At 23.6% G+C, this 19,525-nt stretch overlaps 1 long non-coding RNA gene across 2 annotated transcripts; it reads left to right on the plus strand.

The window, feature by feature from the left end:
* The first annotated feature begins 11,723 nt into the window (after window positions 1-11,723).
* LOC126904793 (uncharacterized) lies at window positions 11,724-18,025 on the plus strand. 2 transcript variants are annotated; one of them, XR_007703832.1, is made up of 5 exons: window positions 11,724-11,877; window positions 12,776-12,888; window positions 17,206-17,326; window positions 17,511-17,595; window positions 17,829-18,025. It is a non-coding gene; the product is annotated as an uncharacterized LOC126904793 (long non-coding RNA). The 2 variants fall into 2 exon arrangements; XR_007703828.1 differs by lacking the exons at window positions 11,724-11,877; window positions 12,776-12,888 and having other exon boundaries at window positions 16,224-17,326.
* The last annotated feature ends 1,500 nt before the right edge of the window (window positions 18,026-19,525 follow it).

Consider the following 19,525-nt stretch of genomic DNA (forward strand, 5'->3'; position numbering starts at 1 on the left):
ATTTTTTTTTACCATAATAAAGTATATTACATTAGCTTTAATTTAATATATATAGAAAAGTGTCAGACTTTCTGGAACAATTTCAAAAGTTAAGTTGAAAAAGTTAATTTTTTGTGAAAATTTTTTTGTGATTTTAAATCCCATCCTGTGGGCAGGTTAAGTGTCAAATTTACAAAAAAAATATACCAAATGATAGGTAAAGACATCAAGCATCTAAAAAAAAAAAATTATATTGATATGTTTATTTTTGAAAAAGTTACGGCAGTTTTTAGTAAAAAAAATTGTGAGGCGTCGCGGGACGCCTGGTAGATGTGAAACATCTTGTTAACATTTTATACATTTTTTTTTGCATAGACGGATAGATTACAACAAGATATGGCATAATGATTTCGTATGGCAAACCTCCTGTATCTATCACAGACATTTTGTGTAATTTTTGTTTCATAGTTGCTTCCTGCTCATGATTAGAACAACCTGAAATAATATCTATTGCAATCGAAGTTATTTTATTTTCAGTTTGTAAAGCTAATATATTATATGCGTTAATTGAGGAATTATCATGGAATAATCGTACACCACTTGGTCACCGCCGTGAGACTTCTTCTTTTGTAAAAAATCTAAACTCGATTACGCCCAATGCATCATCATTTAAAATAATACCACTACCAATTTTTGTGAGAATAGAAGAAAACATTTCGTTATCTTGACGCATTATTTGAGTTAGTTCGTAGAATTTTAATCCTCGCCAAAGTAAGGGTCCAACCACCCGTTGTTTTGACTGCTTATAGATTGGAGTTGCACGAACTGGAGGTAATTGTCGCAAATCTCCAATCAAAATAATGTCTAGGCCACCAAAATTTTTATCAAAATTCCCAGTTATTTGCTTTAATCTTGCGTCTATCTGGTTTAAGAGCTCGCCACCTATCATACTGATTTCGTCAATTATTAAAACTTTGACATATTTAAATAAGCATCGATATTGTTGTGCTGTTTCTATTGACAACGGTATTAGTTTTGATAACGATATTTTTAATGCAGTATGAACAGTGGTTCCATTAATGGCTACAGCAGCTTTACCAGTCGAAGCACACGTAATGTATGAATTCCAGAACCCATCGTTATCAGAAAATCTATTATATATTTCCATTATCAATGTTATCACAAAGGTTTTTCCGCATCCAGCTGGCCCAGTAAAAAATAATTGTAGAGGTGACTTCTCTTCGGATAAATTGTGATGAATGACGTGTAAAAGTAAGTCTTTTTGTTTTTCATTAGCGCTTCTCATGAGCTCGCAAAAACGATCATTGCTCATGATATTTTCTCGTCTTCTGGTTATCCTAAGTTATCAAGCGTAACTATACGTAAATCTTCATTTACTAAAGCATTCGGATTTCTGTACAATTCTTCAAAGGGGTTTGGCTCTGGAAATCTTGTACCAAAGTCTCAAATTTCTGATTCGTCATCCATCAGCTCATCCTCATGACATAATTGTCGGCATATATCAATTGTTTTTTGAATATCAATATTTGACTCAAATTCTTTTCTTTTTTCTAAAATTTCGCTTTCGATTGTTACGTCGCTATTTAGGGGTTGAGCCTAAATGCCCGTCGACAGTATTCTAAGGGACCAACGGGGGATAGCTGGCTAGGCTATATCTACCTTAGGTACTGAAGTTTCCTATTTAATTTATATTCCCTTAGAGGAACTACCAAGGGTCGCACTACAATATATATATATATATATAACACTTTAGGTTAACAACGATATAAATAAATATTTATTAAGCAATTGAAATATTAAATAGATAATACAACCTGCTGGACATCTAGAGATGATATAATCCAACAGGGAGCTGACAGCGACACACACACACAATATACGAGGTAGCAAAGTTAAGTTAATTATCAGACAAAAAGTAGTAATCGCGAAGATGGTAAAATGTCAACTATCTTATTATGGCACATTGGCCGTAAATTGCAAAAAGTGTTTATATATATATATATATATATACCTATTAAACGGTACAATGATGTTATGGGAGACAGAGATATGGGCACATGCAAATGTGATCGTATCACGTGTACATCGTATATACTTGTGAATTTCATATCTGCTAATATTTCTGTGTCTTCATTTCTAAATGGTATATATAAAGTAACCATTTCTCTTCTATTCTCATTGTAATCATGAGTCATATCATAATTTCTGTAACGAATAACATGAGGGTGCTGCTTTGTGACGTACTCTCTTTTTCTGTTTTTAGTATATTTTGAAACAAACTGTGCTAAAGAAATTTCTTCCAATATTTCTGGGCGTTTTTGATACTTATCGTGCCAATCTTCCTTCCAAATATCAGTTAAATCATCATCAAGTTTATCTATTTGTTTTTGTGTTTTTTTTATCCTCTGCCGTTCAATCTGCCAACAAGTGTTAATATACTGAACCGCAACTGATGAATTAGACATTGGTAACCTTAGAAGATACCAAGCCGCTTCTTGACTACTCATCTCAATAGTATTCAGCATGTCGACGCTCATTTTACGAGTTATTTCAACTATGTCAAATTCTGGATTCTCATTCATAACTTCTATTATTTTGCGTTGCAAATTGCTAATGCCTCTGTTGGTCTTATTTACATATTCGACGACATATGCTGCACAAGAATATGTAAAAGTTCTAAAAAAGTAAAAAAAATTCCATCTTTAAGATATATTCAGATGTTGAAAAAATGAATGCACTCTCAAAAATTTTACTAAGGGTAAATGTCCCATAGGTGTTCATAGTTATATATGTATTTACATTTATCTGTTATAAAAAATTTTTATGTTAAGCTATTGCGTGAAGTTGAAACTTCATTATTCAATCGAATATAATTTGGAAAAATATATTAAGGTAATTATTTAAACTTAAGCAAAATATGAATTTAAACATCAAAATAAAATAGAATAAAATAAATATTAGGTTTTAGTTTATTAAAATTATTATAAGTATAAATATTTTTTTAATTAAATTAATGCTATTGGTGTGAGTGGGTATTTAAAAAAATTAACCCCATTTTTAAGAAAAGAAATTTATAAAAACGATTTAAGTGTTAGCTATTTATATTTATTTATAAATATTTCCAGAGAGAATTTTCGCAACTTTTAATGTTAATCCAATATATTCAGTATAATCGGTTTATCATAAATTACTCGATTACTCTCAAAATAAATACAATATTGAAAAATATAATTTATAACTTATAGGGGCATCAACATTGTTTTTTTAAATGGTAAGGTACACAATTTACTGGCTTATTTAATAGATAATGAAGTAAATAAGAAAATGACTGGTCGATAACAATTTATGAACCATTACTTTCAAAGTTATTAACATTTTAAAATAATGACTGGAGGTGAGAGTGGGTGCTGCTATTTTGATCGCTAATCGATATCTTCCTCTCACTTATGTATGAAAATGAGAATAACTTTCGAAGTACTGGTTAAAAAAATGTTATCGACTACTGATTTTCTATCAAAAAAGCTAGTTAATTAAGTATGTTGTCGTTTGAAAAAATAAAGTAGACACCGCTTTACAATACAAGGTATGATTTAAAAAATTACTTATTCGCTGATAAATTAGGAAATATATGTAACTTAAAACAACAATTTTTTTTTCAAAAAATGTTCTAATTACCAATAATTAATGAGTTATAGTAAATTGAGGTAACAAAATACTAAGTGATTCTTTTAATAGCCACTCGATAGTCAATCATTTTCACTCAACTTTTCCTAAAATAATAACTATGCTAAGAAAATTATTATTGTTGTCATTTAATTTTATATATTTCTAGATATATCATTATAGTAATTTTATTACTTAATATTATTAATTCATTCTTTATACATTTTAAGAGTGTTGACTTTATTTTATAATGTGTTACCATTATTAAATATTTAATTTGCTTATAAAATAAAAATGACGTAATTAATAAAATGACTGGTCTACGAAAAATTTGACTATTATTCAGAATTTATGACAATTTTAAAATATAAAGTGAAGATGTAGTATAAATTATGTTATTTTTATCCTTACGTATTACTCTGATGCGCTCTTCCTCTACTATATATAAAAATCTTTATAACTTCTGAAGTGCTATTTCAAAAATTGTTTTCGACTACTCATGTTTTTAAATAAACTTAATAATTAATAAGTCAAGATATATATGATTATTGTTTTAATATAATTATTATTTTAAGAGTAATCCAATGGCTAATATTAAAAGATTTATTTATTTATTTGCATATTTTAACTTTATAACTTTTTATAATTTCTCCTTAAAAATTACAATACTTGATTATTCAATATCAATTTCATGCTAAATTTAATTACTATAAAAATAGTTTATTCATTTATTACACTTATAAATCATAATACTTGTAATAAGGATTTTAAAAAAGAAGTAGGAGTGGACGTCGCTTTTGGAATAGTTAAATAATTCCTACGATAATGACAAATAAGAAACAACGATAGAAATAAAAAACAGCAACTGAAATTACAAAAACAAATAGGAAACAAGTATCCAGTAAAGTTCAAACCTCGAACCTGGAACTATCGCTCCGAAAATGAACTCTACGACAAGTTAAATATATATATATATATATATATATATTAGTCATATAAGATATGACTGATAATATTCTAAATAGCTTTTAATTTTATAATAATTAAACTATTTTAATAAACTAAAACCTAATATTTATTTAATTCTATTTTATTTTGATGTTTAAATTCATACATTGCTTAAGTTTAAATAATTACCTTAATATATTTTTCCAAATTATATTCGATTGAATAATGGACTTTCAATTTCACGCAATAGCTTAACATAAAAAATTTTTATAACAGATAAATGTAAATACATATATAACTATGAACACCTATGGGACATTTACCCTTAGTAAAATTTTTGAGAGTGCATTCATTTTTTCAACATCTAAATATATCTTAAAGATGGAATTTTTTTTACTTTTTTAGAACTTTTACGACCCATTTAGAATCTTGGCCGCCAAAACTACTTCCATCGTTCTCTATCATATGCCTGCTCCCAGTCCACTACAATTTCTTCTAATCATTCCTTGAAGCTTTCTTTCCATTTTTTCTGCGGTTGATTGTTAGGCCAATATTTTTCCCTGTCTTTATCAGTTCTTCAAGAGTACTCTTAATGACTTCTGGCGAATTCGCGATAACCACTATGTCGTTTATATATGCAGTATAACATTTATTTTATCAAGTTTTTTTGGTCTCAGTTCGCGATATCTTTCTTATTACGCTCTCTGGTGCCATATTGAAAAGCACTGGTGACATCGCATCTTCTTGCTTTAATCCACTATTTATTACAAACGAAGATGATATTTCGTTATTCGCCTTAACTGGACTGCTGGTATTTGTGTTACACAGTTTTATCATGTTCATTAATTTAGTTAGTAAACCAAAGTCTTTAATAGTTTTCTATAGTCTTTCTCTGTTTAAGCTATCATAGACTTGTTTGTAGTTAATTCTTAACTTTTTTCCATAATTTTTTTAATGAAAAATATGTGATCAATAGATGATTTATTTTTTTCTGATAACGCTTTGGTAGTTACCTACTATCTCATCTGTATATATTTGCATTCTTTTTAGTATAATTAATGATACCAGTGTTCAATAGTGTTATTCTTCTATAATACTTGACTTTTTTTCGGTTGCCTTTTTTTAAAATTAGACATATCAATGATTGATATCTTGTGGTATCTTTTCATTTACCCATATCTGTTGAATTAGATTATGTAATTTTTATGTTAAGTTTTAACAAATAACATGGCTAAATAAATTTTATGGTCTTTAACATTCTTCAAATTTTTAAACATAGAAACTAATTTAAAAGATGTTTCTGTACCTATTATGTTTCTTAATTTTTATCTGCTAAACCACACGAAGAAAGTATGCGTTCAATGATTACTGATGAAGTGTTCGATATAAACATTTGTAATGGTAAACAATAATAATATGATTTTTTCTTTTTAACTTAAATAAATCGTGTCATAAACATACAAAAAATTAACTTTTAAAACTATTAAAACTAATTTGATTCAAAAATAATTCATTTTTTTTTTCTAAACAGTGCAAAAAAGTTTCACACTCTTTTAAAAAAATATATGTTATTATGTTCATATGTTATTTTTAAAAATAACATATGAATAGACATAACTATAACAAAAATTATAGACAGTCCACATTTGAAATTTTATTGTTACAATCTTACTATTTATTACAGTTCATAAAAATAGTTAAAATTTAATTCGTTACATTTTTATCAAACAATCATTATTTAATAGAAACATCGGATGTAGTATTTAATAAATCAATAAGCATATAGTTACATTATCCATATTAAATATTTATAAGTAAAATAAATTTAAAATTTAAATGATTAAATTTTCCGTACTACAGTTAAAGTAAATATACACTATAAATAAATTTTTATTTAGTACGTAAATAAGAAAATTTATGTTAATCCAATTGTTTAAAATTACTATTTAGTAAATAAACAAATTATACATTTATAAAACTCAAACTATTATTAAATTTAAAAAAATTTAGTTACCTAAATTAACAAAAAGTTATTTTAATTCGAAAATGTATGTACACAACATCACTAACACATAAGATGGTAATGTTGACTAAACAAATAATTCTTAAGGGAACATTTCAAACTAAAAAATTCAGAAAAGTGTTTAAATTAAAAAAAAATTACTAATTATTATTTATAAAATTAAATGTAATTATTTCGCATGGAAAAATGATTAATTTAACGATTAAGAAATGTTGATTAAAATGTATTCATAAATGAAGGCAATATATTTTTCAATAGTTTTGTTTTATTTAATGTATTAATTTTATCTCACTTTTTAGAGATTAATAAAATGTATGTTGAACTATAATAAAAGCTATTAGCAATCATTAGTCAATTATTTTATAAACTGAATGTTTTTTAGGTATTAAAATTAACGTCAAAATAACTCAAGTCATAAATTATATCTAAAATCACTCAGAATTCGAAACATCCATAATGTAACAATTCTATTTATAATATTATTAACTTTAAGATAACTTGAATAAATTCAATAAGAGGAGTGGTAATGACTATTTTTTAAATTATAGTAAAATATTTTTATTTAGAATATCAAATATTAGTCTTAAGTGAATAATGCAAATATACTGCAACATAAATTTCTGTGTATTTTATCAATAAAGATAACAAATCCATTTACTGGTGTAGTATTAATAATGTAACTTAAATAGGATAATTAAGTTACATTACTAATTATTACTTTAGGATTTATCGAGATCGAGTATAGTGCAACTTGAATTTTTAATCTAAGAAAGAACAATTTTTATTATTGTGTTATTAAATAATAATTAATTAAAAATTATTTTAATGTAAAGTGATCTTTTTTATTAAACGTATAATTTAATTATACATAATTTTAATTATATAATTTATATAGCTTTCCAACATAGTGTTGTTATTATAGCTGGACAATTCTCTTTTATTATTTTTAAATAGCAGTTTGTAGAATTAGTGCAACAAATTTTGCGGGTGTATAGTTTCAATCCTAAAACGGTGAGGTATAAGAATGACGACATCGTAATGTCATCAATTTATCCCCCGACGATATTATATAAATAATCTCATCTAAAAATCAATCAAGCTAATAACTACTTTTAACTAATCGTTTTCTTTCAAATTTAACAAAATCCTCATATTAATTTTGCTTAGATGAACGTTATTTATATCTATACTTTAACGGCTCACGGAAATTGAGTTATAATTTTCCTGAAATGTTACCTAAAATTTAATGAAAATTAGTAAAAGTAATTTACTTTTTGTTATTATAATTTGTAACTTATACATGCAACAAGATTAAATTTTGTATTCATTTTTACTAATGATGTTTGTTTGATATACTTAAATTATGGCTAATTAAAAATATATGCTGGTAAATCACGATTAAAAACTTTAGTTTTGGCTGGGGTCACCTAAACACATGCAATTTTTTTGAGTAAATTATTCGAATATAAGATATTTAAAAAAATATTAAAACAATAGTAGAATGACGTCATTGAACCAGTTTAACTAGGCATGCCATTTTTGATGTATAGTATTCATAATTTTGTTTTTGTTGTTCTTGAATATTCGCAACTGTCTTAACAAGTAACTTCAGAAAATTAAAAGCATGAATAATTTTGTTTAATATTGATATTGAAATCATATTTTAAATTTAACTTATACCATTTCACAATAATTTCAATATTTTCAATTTTGATTTAAAGAAATATTTATTATACGAATAGAGTAAAATATATTTTATCAAATTACATAAATTACTTGACTATTTGACTTACTTGACCTACTTAAAAAATTTGAAAAACGAAATTTTAACGTTTACGTTTTTTAAAATTTTATGTATATTACTATATTTTTATATTGAACTATTTATTTTCAAATAATAAATTCTCAGTCATCTTTTAAGTATTTAAACACTATTCGGCATTAAAATAATATGAAAAAATAATACTAATAATTAAGTCTAAATGTTTAGAAAAATAAAAGTTTTATTTATAAATCAATAAATTTAGATGTAATAGCGCCATGTTAAAAAAAAATTATAATATTTCATTTACAAATTTATTTATTTATTGAAACTTAATTATTTATACAGTATTATTTATTAAAAATACTACCCCATTTATTTTTGTTAAATAATAATTGATTCATAAAGTTTAAAATTAAAATTAAATTTATTTTCATAATATATTATAGATTATCAAGTTTTTATGTAAGAAACAAATTATTCCTAAGGGTAGATTTTAGAGGTATTTTTCGAATGTTAGACGGGAGTCTATTTTATTTTTTTACTATTAAATTGAGTATAGTGTAAATAAGTGTTGACAGGTCTATAGCCATTATTATATTATTACTTTTATAGTTGTTATAACTTATAAGTTTTATGCAAAAGGTGTGCGCAACGTAGAAGAATTCTTAACTGTGCGTTTTGGTAAACACTAAACACTTTTTCATTGCTCACCTTATCTAAATTTTCATATGCTTGTATCTCAAAAAGTAATAATTCAATTTTTCTTTAATTAAAAATATTTTATTTATTTTTGACCAAATTCTTGATTGTAGAACCATATTTTTAGTTTATTTGAAAAAATATTACCTGTAGTCGTATCTTAATTAAAAAACTAAAACTTACATAAAAAAAAAAAAAACAATAATTTATTAAAATATAATTATTTGATATTATAAATTGCTGAATTTATATAAAAAAAAAAATAACGATTTTAATTTGTGTTGTTATGTATGAATGTAGTTGTTCATTATTCCCTTGTAAAATACTCATAAAAATTGGACTCTTTATTTTTTTCTGGTTTATTTAAATTATACATTCAAATAATTATGTAATATTATTATAGTCATTGTTATAACTGAAATATATTTGTAATTTTCAAGTATACCAATTTATAATATGATATTATTCCTTGCGTGGAATTTTGCACCACTTCTTTTCATGAAATAGAAAAATAATTTTTATAATTTATTTTGTTATAAAGTTTATATATTCTCCCAATACATTGTAATAACTTTTGATTTTTCTATTATTGTAACTAAAATTTAAATCTATACTTCTTTTTTTTGTACAAGGTATAGTTTGGAAAATAGAGCTAAGTATTTTTGTCAATAGGTAATTATTTTTTATCGTGTAAAATAAAAAAACATTATTATATACACAATTTTATAGACTCATATAAAGGAAAATTCAGTTATCTTCGATACTAAGAATGAAAACATTTTCTAAACTTAGAATTCTTTGTCCGTGATAAATTTTATTAATATGTTTTACTTCTATCCATGAAGTTTTCTACAATTTAAAATAATATTTTTATTTATAAGGTGTAAAAAAATTACCTTGATATATAAAAATAGCAACTTACTATTGCCTCGCATTTCTTTTACGCTTTAGAAACACACTGCTTATTACATCATATATTAAAAAAAAAGTATTATCAGTCTGCATATGAATATAATATTTAATTAAAATTTGTACAAACTATTAAAATAAGAAATTCAGGAATTTTTCATTAATCGAGTATATTCAATATTGAACTTTGATTTATAATCTAAGTATTTTGACAATAGTAATAATAAAACTTATTCTACGTTGCGCACTTTTGTTGGCCTATAACTTATAAATTGTAAAAATTCTTAGTAATAATAAAATACTGGCTTTTTAACATTTATTTAGACCATACTCCTTGAATAACAAAAAAAATTGATTTCCATTTAACTTTTGAAAGTTACTCCTAAAATCTACCCTTAGGAATAATTTTTATCATCCATTTAACTTGTTATTTCTAATAGTTAATAATAAAAAAAACAACAAATCATTATTTATTATAAAAATGACGAGGTAGTATTCTTAATAAATCACATTATATAAATAATTAAATTTCAATAAATAAATCTGCCTTAACTTTATAAATTTATTTATGAATTTTTATTAAAATAAATCTAATAATAATTTAACGTAATTTGAATATGATAAAAATTATAAGTAATATTAAACAATTTACAAGAATATACTGATCATTTTTCTATTTTGACCAACAATCTATATTTTTTTATTTAAATAATTTTAAGCTATCACCATTGAAAAAATAATTTCAAACATTGATGTAAATTATAAATAAATGAGATTTGCTATTAATAAATTTATATTTTTAAAAAATTAACAATTATACTAATTGCATCAATCCTAATTAAATTCATCATGTGCCATGAATGAGGTAATAACCCATAACAACTTAACAAATGAAATTTAAGAATTGTAAGATATTTAAATATAGATTATACACTCATTTTAAAATTTATTTCATTTTAATACCAAAAAATGTTCCTACGCTTAGAATAGAACCTAAGAATAAATTTATTAATAGGAAAAAAAAATTAAAATCCTCTAAAATTCTATTTTCTCATACGTCTTTATTTAATAATGTTTTTAATCAGTTATTCGGTATACATTTTTTTAATGTATTTTTAGACTATCATTTATTTATACGGTCTAACTAAGTATTTATTTCATTATATTTTTTATTAAGATTGATTGATGAGTTAAATTCTCCACATTTTAGTAGTTTGAAACGAATTTAATAACGTGAATATAATTTGCGCTGCGATCAAAATGTCAAAAAAAGTAATATTTAACGGGAATACTGTGCTAGGTATTTATTAAATACGGCTGCAAATTAAAATTGAAGTTATCTAAATAAAAATAGAAATGATAATGCACGTTTAAATTATCTTTTATATAATTAATCATATAAAAGTTGAGGTTAGCAATTGTAGTACCTAATATTATTTTTATAGTTAATACACGTACCACCGTATAACCTATTTCTCGGGCGTGACGCCAAAAACTTATTATAAATTCTGTGTAGGTAGACTATTCAAATAAACCATTATTATTCATGATAATTCCTAAAAACTCATATACCTTAACCTAAAAAGTTATTATAAATGTTATAATAATTTATTTAAAAAAAATTATAGTAGATAAAAATAATTTTTTTACATATTATCTAATTTTAAAATACATTAAGCTTTAAATACTACCGTCAATGATTGAATGCATTTTCAAATACCATTAAATGGACCAACATAAGGCAGTTAAAAATCTATTATCAAAAATTAACTAATGAAATCTGTAAAACATTTAACTACCCCAAGTTTAATGATGTCCTCAAGTTAGCCAATTCGACGGTATTTGAAAATACGTTAAGTCATATAAAAATGTAAGCTACATATCTTATGTATATTTGCTAAAATTGTAATAAAAGTTGTATTACAAAATTTTAGTAATAAGCCAAAAATAAATTATCTATGCCATAAGGACATAATGATAACATTATTAGAAATGAGTCATTATAAGTAAAATACTTATTTTACTCATAATTAATGCTAAACAATTAAAATTTTTTGACTGAACATGAATAATTGTATTTTATGTTATAAATAAAATTATTTTCATAAAAATTTTAAAAGATACATTTATTAAATATTAAAATCTAAAACCTATGAATTGTTGATTGACCATGAATATTAACTTATTTTTCTCCTAACAATGTACAATGATGAGTACAAAGTGCCTTGTTTAAATGTTCAGCCAACTAAAACAAAATGAAATCAAGCAACTGTACCAATGTAACATTTCATTTATTTTGTTAAAGATTTAGGAAATTTTTTTATATGTAAAAGTTATAAAAAACTTGATCAAAAGTTTTCAACTATTAATAATTTTAAAAGAATTTAATACATTAATTGAAATCTGTTTATACCCAAAACTCAATGATAATGTGTTTGTTGATTTTTTAAAGCTTTTCTTACATTATTTTAGCTAGTTTAAGAAAATTTCATATTTATCTTAGCAATATAATATGTGACATAAGTTATGTTATTAAAAAATGTATAGAAATATCAACATTTTAATGATATTGTTAAATAAAAATATAATTTTATTGTTATACTAGATTCAAGGAAATATCTAAATATATTTATTCTAATATTTTATAGTAATAAATAATACAAATGTTTAAAATTAGGTGTAGCTTATTAGTTTAAAAAGTCCGTATACTATTTATTACAATGAATGTTAATTTATTATTGATATAATTGTATTTCCTTATATTTTAGGATGTCATACTATTGCGAAAATAATCAAAATCAAGTTAAATATTTATTCTGACAGTAAAAACAGGAAATTAAATGGCAAAGATAGATTTTGTTTAAACGTATCGTAAAAAAAAGTATCTTTATTTTATTTTTTATTTACTATTTAAATGGACAAAATAATATCAAAAATAACTAATTTCATACATCATTATTATAAAATATTCCTATAATAAATTGTGTAAACCACATAAGAATTGGAACAAAATGCGTTATATTTAACATTCTGATAAATGTAATTAGCCCTTATATAAAAACGTAGTTCATTTTTTAATTACATGTTTAATTTTATTATTTACCAAAATACTATACAGGACTCTATTATTCGGTATTGATTCCAAATATGTGTTGTTTATAAATTCATACGGGCGTAAGGCATTTTCAAGAATTTTTTATGTGACCGAAAATTAAATAATTCCCTTTTTAAAAATCATATGAACTATTTTTATTGGTATCACTAAAAAATCTGTTTGGATTTTTTTTAGTCGGTTAATCATGGGTCATTTTAAAAGTGTTGTCATTATGAACAATTTAAATACTCAATTAACTCGCTTACGATACATTAGTAAATCTCTAATTAAAATATTTAATAATTAATAATTTAATAATGGAAATTCTTATAAATAGTAATATATTTATAATTTTTTAGTTATAATATATATTGATTTATAAATGCTAATATATTTATATTATTGTATTTGTTTTTTTATATTGTATTGAAACTATCGAATAATTCGATTGTTACTATTCGATATTTTCCATTTAATTCACTCACTCAAATAAAAAAATGTGACTTTGGGTGCTATTACATAGAATCCTTTTTGTTTATTATCTATTCACAAGAAGATAAAATTAATTTGTGAATTACACTTAAAACTTTAACTTTGCATGTGATTTATTCAGTAGAAAAATCGTGTTTAATCTATGTCTAATATAAATGATTTAGACATTGATAATATGTTTTGTATATATATTGTTAACTTATTATAATAGTTAAATAAGCAAATGAGGACTTAGTAAATGTTTTAAAACCTAAATTGAGTTTTAATGCAAAAATGTATAATCTCAGAAATTTTAAGACTAAGTAAATTGAAAATAATTTTACTATTTTAAATTGCTAATGGAAAATTCAAAATATCAAATATTTATATTTTTAACTCATATTTTTGAAAATTCACTTTTTTAGTAATTACATTAAATTTAACTAATTCATCTTTTCAGTTATAAACGAAGTCATTATTTTGATTGTATAATGAGTAGGCTAATTAGAAAAATTTTATGTAATTACTTTTAATTTAATAATACTACTGAAAAAATTAATTATTCCGACTTAAAACCTTTTTATTTCAAAACAGCAATTAGTGTAAACCTTATCTTGACGTCAATGATTTTTTTTATACAAAATTTATAAATATCAATATTTGAAGCTTAAGTATAAATTTGATATCATTTATAATTTTTTTTAAATCATAAATTACTATAACTATATTTTGACTAAAATAATTTGTCTATTCTCTCTATCAAAATAAATTATAAATAAATAATTTAAGTAATATGTTTTTTAGAACTTGGATGATGAGATTACAAATAAAATAAATTATGCTGTCTGCCTGGCGAAATTAATTCATACTTAACCTATTGATAGAGTTTTCTATATCTAGTATTTTTATAGTTTTGCTAATATATATATCAACATCAACTAGTAAGGTAAACATATTTTTGAGAGAAAAGATAGTCAAATTGTATTTATACAATTAGATTGAAGATTTATTAATTTCGTATAAATTAATAATATTCACTGTATTTTTTTTTTATTCCTACATTAAATATTACAAGAATTAAATACTCGAAAATAACGACTATTATGTTACTATTGATTTAATAAACAACTTGAGACATATCATTGTTCAAACTATAATTTAATCAAGATAAGTGATATTTAATTTGTTCATACTGCTAAAGTTATAACTAAATAAATCAGAATAAAGTTTATTTGATTTTTTTTAATTATTGTCATCTTTTTCCTTTTACTGGTTTAAAAAATTCAATATCTGAGATAAAAAAAGAAATATAATTTTTTTATATAAGCCAGTGTCTTTTCAGAGTCAAGTCCAATTGAAAATATATGATATTTATATTTTTACATCAACTGAACACTTTAATTCTAAATTAAACATTTTCTTTATATACTTAAAAATAAATGGTGAATTGACAAAATTTGACACAAAAAATCCATAACATGATTTGTAAAAACTCATTTAGTATTCATATAAGTATTCAATTAACACTCCTAATGAAAATGCATTAAACAACTTCTCCTTATAGATCCACTTAGATTTTCATTGTTACTATTTACTATAAAATGAATTAGCAATTTTTATTGTTAAATGCTCGTTAAATTTATTATAGAGTATCTTTAATTTTTCTAACTTCAATAGCCATAATTTCGGAATTGGTTTTTGGTAAACAGCATGTAAATTACAAAAACTCGTATTAAATAATACTGTACACCGATGAAGAACTAATCATTCCAATAGTTTATCATAATTCAAATGGAATATTTTATTTTAGTCATACAATAGCAACTAATCGGTATAGATCAGAGTTCAGAATCAATTATCGTATACTTCGTGAATGTCTCATATATAAGAGATAGTAGGTACATACGTCATAAAAGGTTTCGAAGAACTTTTATAGACACGAATGGTATTTGAAAAAGCATTCCATTTTTTTCATTTAAATCTCACTTATATTAAATTATCTAACTAAAAAGTTTAAATTATTTGTAAGACAAATTTTAATATGTAACTAATCAATTTAAATGTTATATAATAAAATAAATATTAAAGTTATACAACAGTAGTGTGTAAAAATCAAAAACTCAATTTTTAGTCAATAATTTGATTTGCTCGTTAAACATTATCTATAAAATACTGACAATGACACGTGAAAAGAGTAATTATATTAAAGTAAAGTACATTTACATAAAATAATATATTATATAAATGATGGTAAATGTTTTTTTAGAACACGTATGACAAAAACCATTTTTCGATTAAATTGAAGTATTCTTAAGTCAAGGCATATGGCCATATTCCTAAAACGTATAATACATTTTACACAAAAGGCATTGGCGATTATTGACATTAGTAACGGGCGATTGTTAGAAAAATACAAATTCTTAGTGGCTAATTGCGAACAAAAGAAAGATCATTTCATTTTCAAAACACGCTCATCAGAAATTATATTTTCATTATAATAATTTGTAGTATTTAATAATTGTGGTGTATTTTGAGTACGTATTCTGTTTCAACATGGCCGGTAAACAAATAGAACACGCGCGGTGTCAAATCCATTTAGCGTATTGTAATTTTTATATTATTTTAACACTTGCGACTTTTGTAGATGTGTTAATGACAAAAGTCGACATTGAAACTAGTGTGGCACCAAACAATGTAAGGTGTATTTGTTGCTGTTTATACGGCGGGACGTCGAGCAGTATTGAAGCGTAACATATCGAGTGTAACAGAGTAATTTTAAAATATTAAAGATGTCAAAAATTGAGGAAATTACCGAGCCTGAATTGGAGTAATTGTCGCAGGAAATAGAAAGAAATGATTATTTCAGTTATATTTAATAAATAATAAAACGACGTGTATCGAAAAGGAAGTTGAAAATATAAAGGCGCTAACTGATATTAGTCATATTTTACCTCGTTTGGACTTGCGGTGTTTCGCATTTAACACGAGAACGCGCACATAAAAATTTTGTCGTCATTAACCGATCGATTTATTTGTTGTGTCCGCTGTGTAAGAAAAATAACGTACACACGAGACGTCTAACTGACGTGACGCTTTTTAAATATGATAAACATTGTGGTACATTTATTTCACTACAAAAAAAAAAAAACTTAAACGCTACTTGTCAGTTACGATGTGGCTATCAATTTACAGTCAACTATGAAATTTATTACTATATAGTAACAATAAAAACATGTTTGTTAGAAACATTTTTCATAATAATAGTTACAACACCTAATATTAGTCGGTTAAAAATCATGTATAGGATCATGTGGCTTATATACATGTGCCGCGCATGACGAGCTTTGTTTCATACTGACAAAATCCGTCACTTTTACTGAAGGGGAATCGCAGCTTACCTGTAGGCCTGGCATTTATTCGTATTGACAACGTGGCATATCTGTATGTATGTATGGCCTTCGGGTAATCTACATGAGATCATATGCACGCAAAGGATTCAATGCCTTTACGTGAGGAATTTGCTTATTGGAAACTTAATCATAATATTTTACATCAAAGAGGCTGAGTGAATCCAACACAAATATTATTATAATCTAAGTATATTGATGCGTACATTTATTTTTTTATTTCTAGTTGCAAGCACAATATAATGTATGCACGGTTATTGAAGTTGTAACTGTAATAAAAAAAACTGTGAAAATGTATCAGAAGAAGAATAACAAGATTTTTTTTGTGTACACATCCGAAAATAGGGGTAAAAGTAAAAACCTATAAATTGAAAAATAAATCCGAATTTAATGCTCTCATTTCATTAGTTTTGTATTATAGCATGTAAAATTCCACTTCAATAATAGGCTAAAAATTTCATATTCAATTTCAATGTCAATCATTGTAAAAATAAAGTTCAAATTAATATTTCAATGTTTTCGTGTCTTTAGATGTCATCAGCGGCCGAAAAACATGATTTCAAAAATATTGAAAATTATCACATTTCCAGTTATCCTAAATGAGCTCCTCTATTAGGTATTATGTTTATTTTTTTATATCGCTTCTTAAGTGTAAAAATTTAGTCGTTAACTTTCATTTAACTTAAATAAAACATTGTATAAAATTAAGTAAGAATCAATATAATAAGCGAAAATAATTTTTTACTGTTTTTAATGTTTTATACCTATCTTTAATGAATAATTTGAAAATGATAAATCTAATTATGTTTCTAATTATAAATAATAAATATGTTAATTATTGTTTCCCAGGCTTTGATAAAATTACATTGCAGTTATCACAGATACGTTCTAAATATACATTTAAGCCATATTGTGTACCTTGAAAGTATTTATACTCGATTCTCACAAGGTGAATTTATTATTTTAAATTAAAGAATAAAAAACTAAAACAAGTATTTGATGTATTTATATGAACATGCTATACGTGCTCTTAAACTATTCTAGGAAATTCCCAATTAATATTTAATTTTAATTTTTAATTAAATGCATACAATTATGAGATTATAATTTTTTCAATCTTTAAATTATAACATTTAAGTACGTAAAAAATCGACAGAAAATAATTATTTTAAATTGTAAAAACCATTAAATATCAACTAGTGATAAGATTTTAAATTGCAAATAAAAAATTATTCAATTTAAGTTGAAATATATTGAAAGTTTTCAATTGAAGGATACCTCGAAATAATACTTGGCTTTATACGATATCTTAACTTTTTTTATCATTGTTTTAAGTACTTAAAGCATATCAATTTGCAGAAGTAAAATGTTCAATAACTATTCAAATGTTTGACTAAGTGTATTAAGTAATGAATACTTTTTTTTATACAGATTTATTTTCAACATTTTTTTTTTCAAGTGAACAAAAACTCGTTCATTAGCTTGTCCTATTAAAATTTTCTCAATGGATATTTAAAAAAATGTAAAACAAATATACAGCTTTTACACATGACTTTTTTCATAACAATAAAATTTCACCACTTTATTTAAATATGGTTAAAAGAGTAGTATAATAACGACTAGAAGTCTATAGGAATGTAATATAATCTATAAAAATAATTAAATTCATTCATTGACTAACTTTAACCCAGATTATATTATCATTAGTTAAAATTTTGAAAATCATTTTCTATGATCAAAGTTAGCTAAGTAATCTATAAAATTTAAATAGAATATCTAAATTAACCTAAAAAATATTTTCTAGTCATTAGATAGACGTTTTATAACCAATCTTTTACTTACGTCATCCACTCACTTTTTAAAAAATGTATAATTATCACCAGTTAATGTAGTCCAATAATCCTAATTTTGTAATATGGTTAATCTATCAAAATGTAATCTTAATAAACACTAAAATAAACTGATATTGTTATTGTTTTGAAAATCCTTTAAACTTTTTGTGTATAATATTATCTAAATAATAAATAAAACAAGTATTGAAATCATAAAAAAATAATAATAATATTTTATCACTTAAAAAATAAAACGTTATTCAAAATTATTTTAAAGACTATCGTTAATCCAAATTAAAATGTATTATTTTTTTTTAATTTTATCATGCTTCTTTATCTTTTATTAAGTAGCTATGTTAAAATTGAAAAGCTAAATATAATAAGTGTTATTTATTTAAAGTATTGTTTCAGATAGCTAATAGCCAAATTAAATTATTACTATCATAGTATATACAAAATTAGAATAAGTCATTATTATAACATTTCATTTTCTTATGTATTCTACTAATTACTCTAAATTTTAAATGGTAATAATAATATTAGAAATTATAAATAATTTTACATAAAAGAATTTCCTATGAGTACACGTGGATCTCTTAAAAAAAATGAATAGATATAATATTAAATTGATTCTGGGATCGAGAAGTGTTTTAGTTTGCTATAATATTATTACTAATATTTATAATATATTATTGGAGGGTAAAAAATGTCTAG

Source organism: Daktulosphaira vitifoliae, unplaced genomic scaffold (assembly GCF_025091365.1).
Source record: "Daktulosphaira vitifoliae isolate Bord-2020 unplaced genomic scaffold, ASM2509136v1 Scaffold_1, whole genome shotgun sequence".
NCBI classification, from domain to species: domain Eukaryota; kingdom Metazoa; phylum Arthropoda; class Insecta; order Hemiptera; family Phylloxeridae; genus Daktulosphaira; species Daktulosphaira vitifoliae.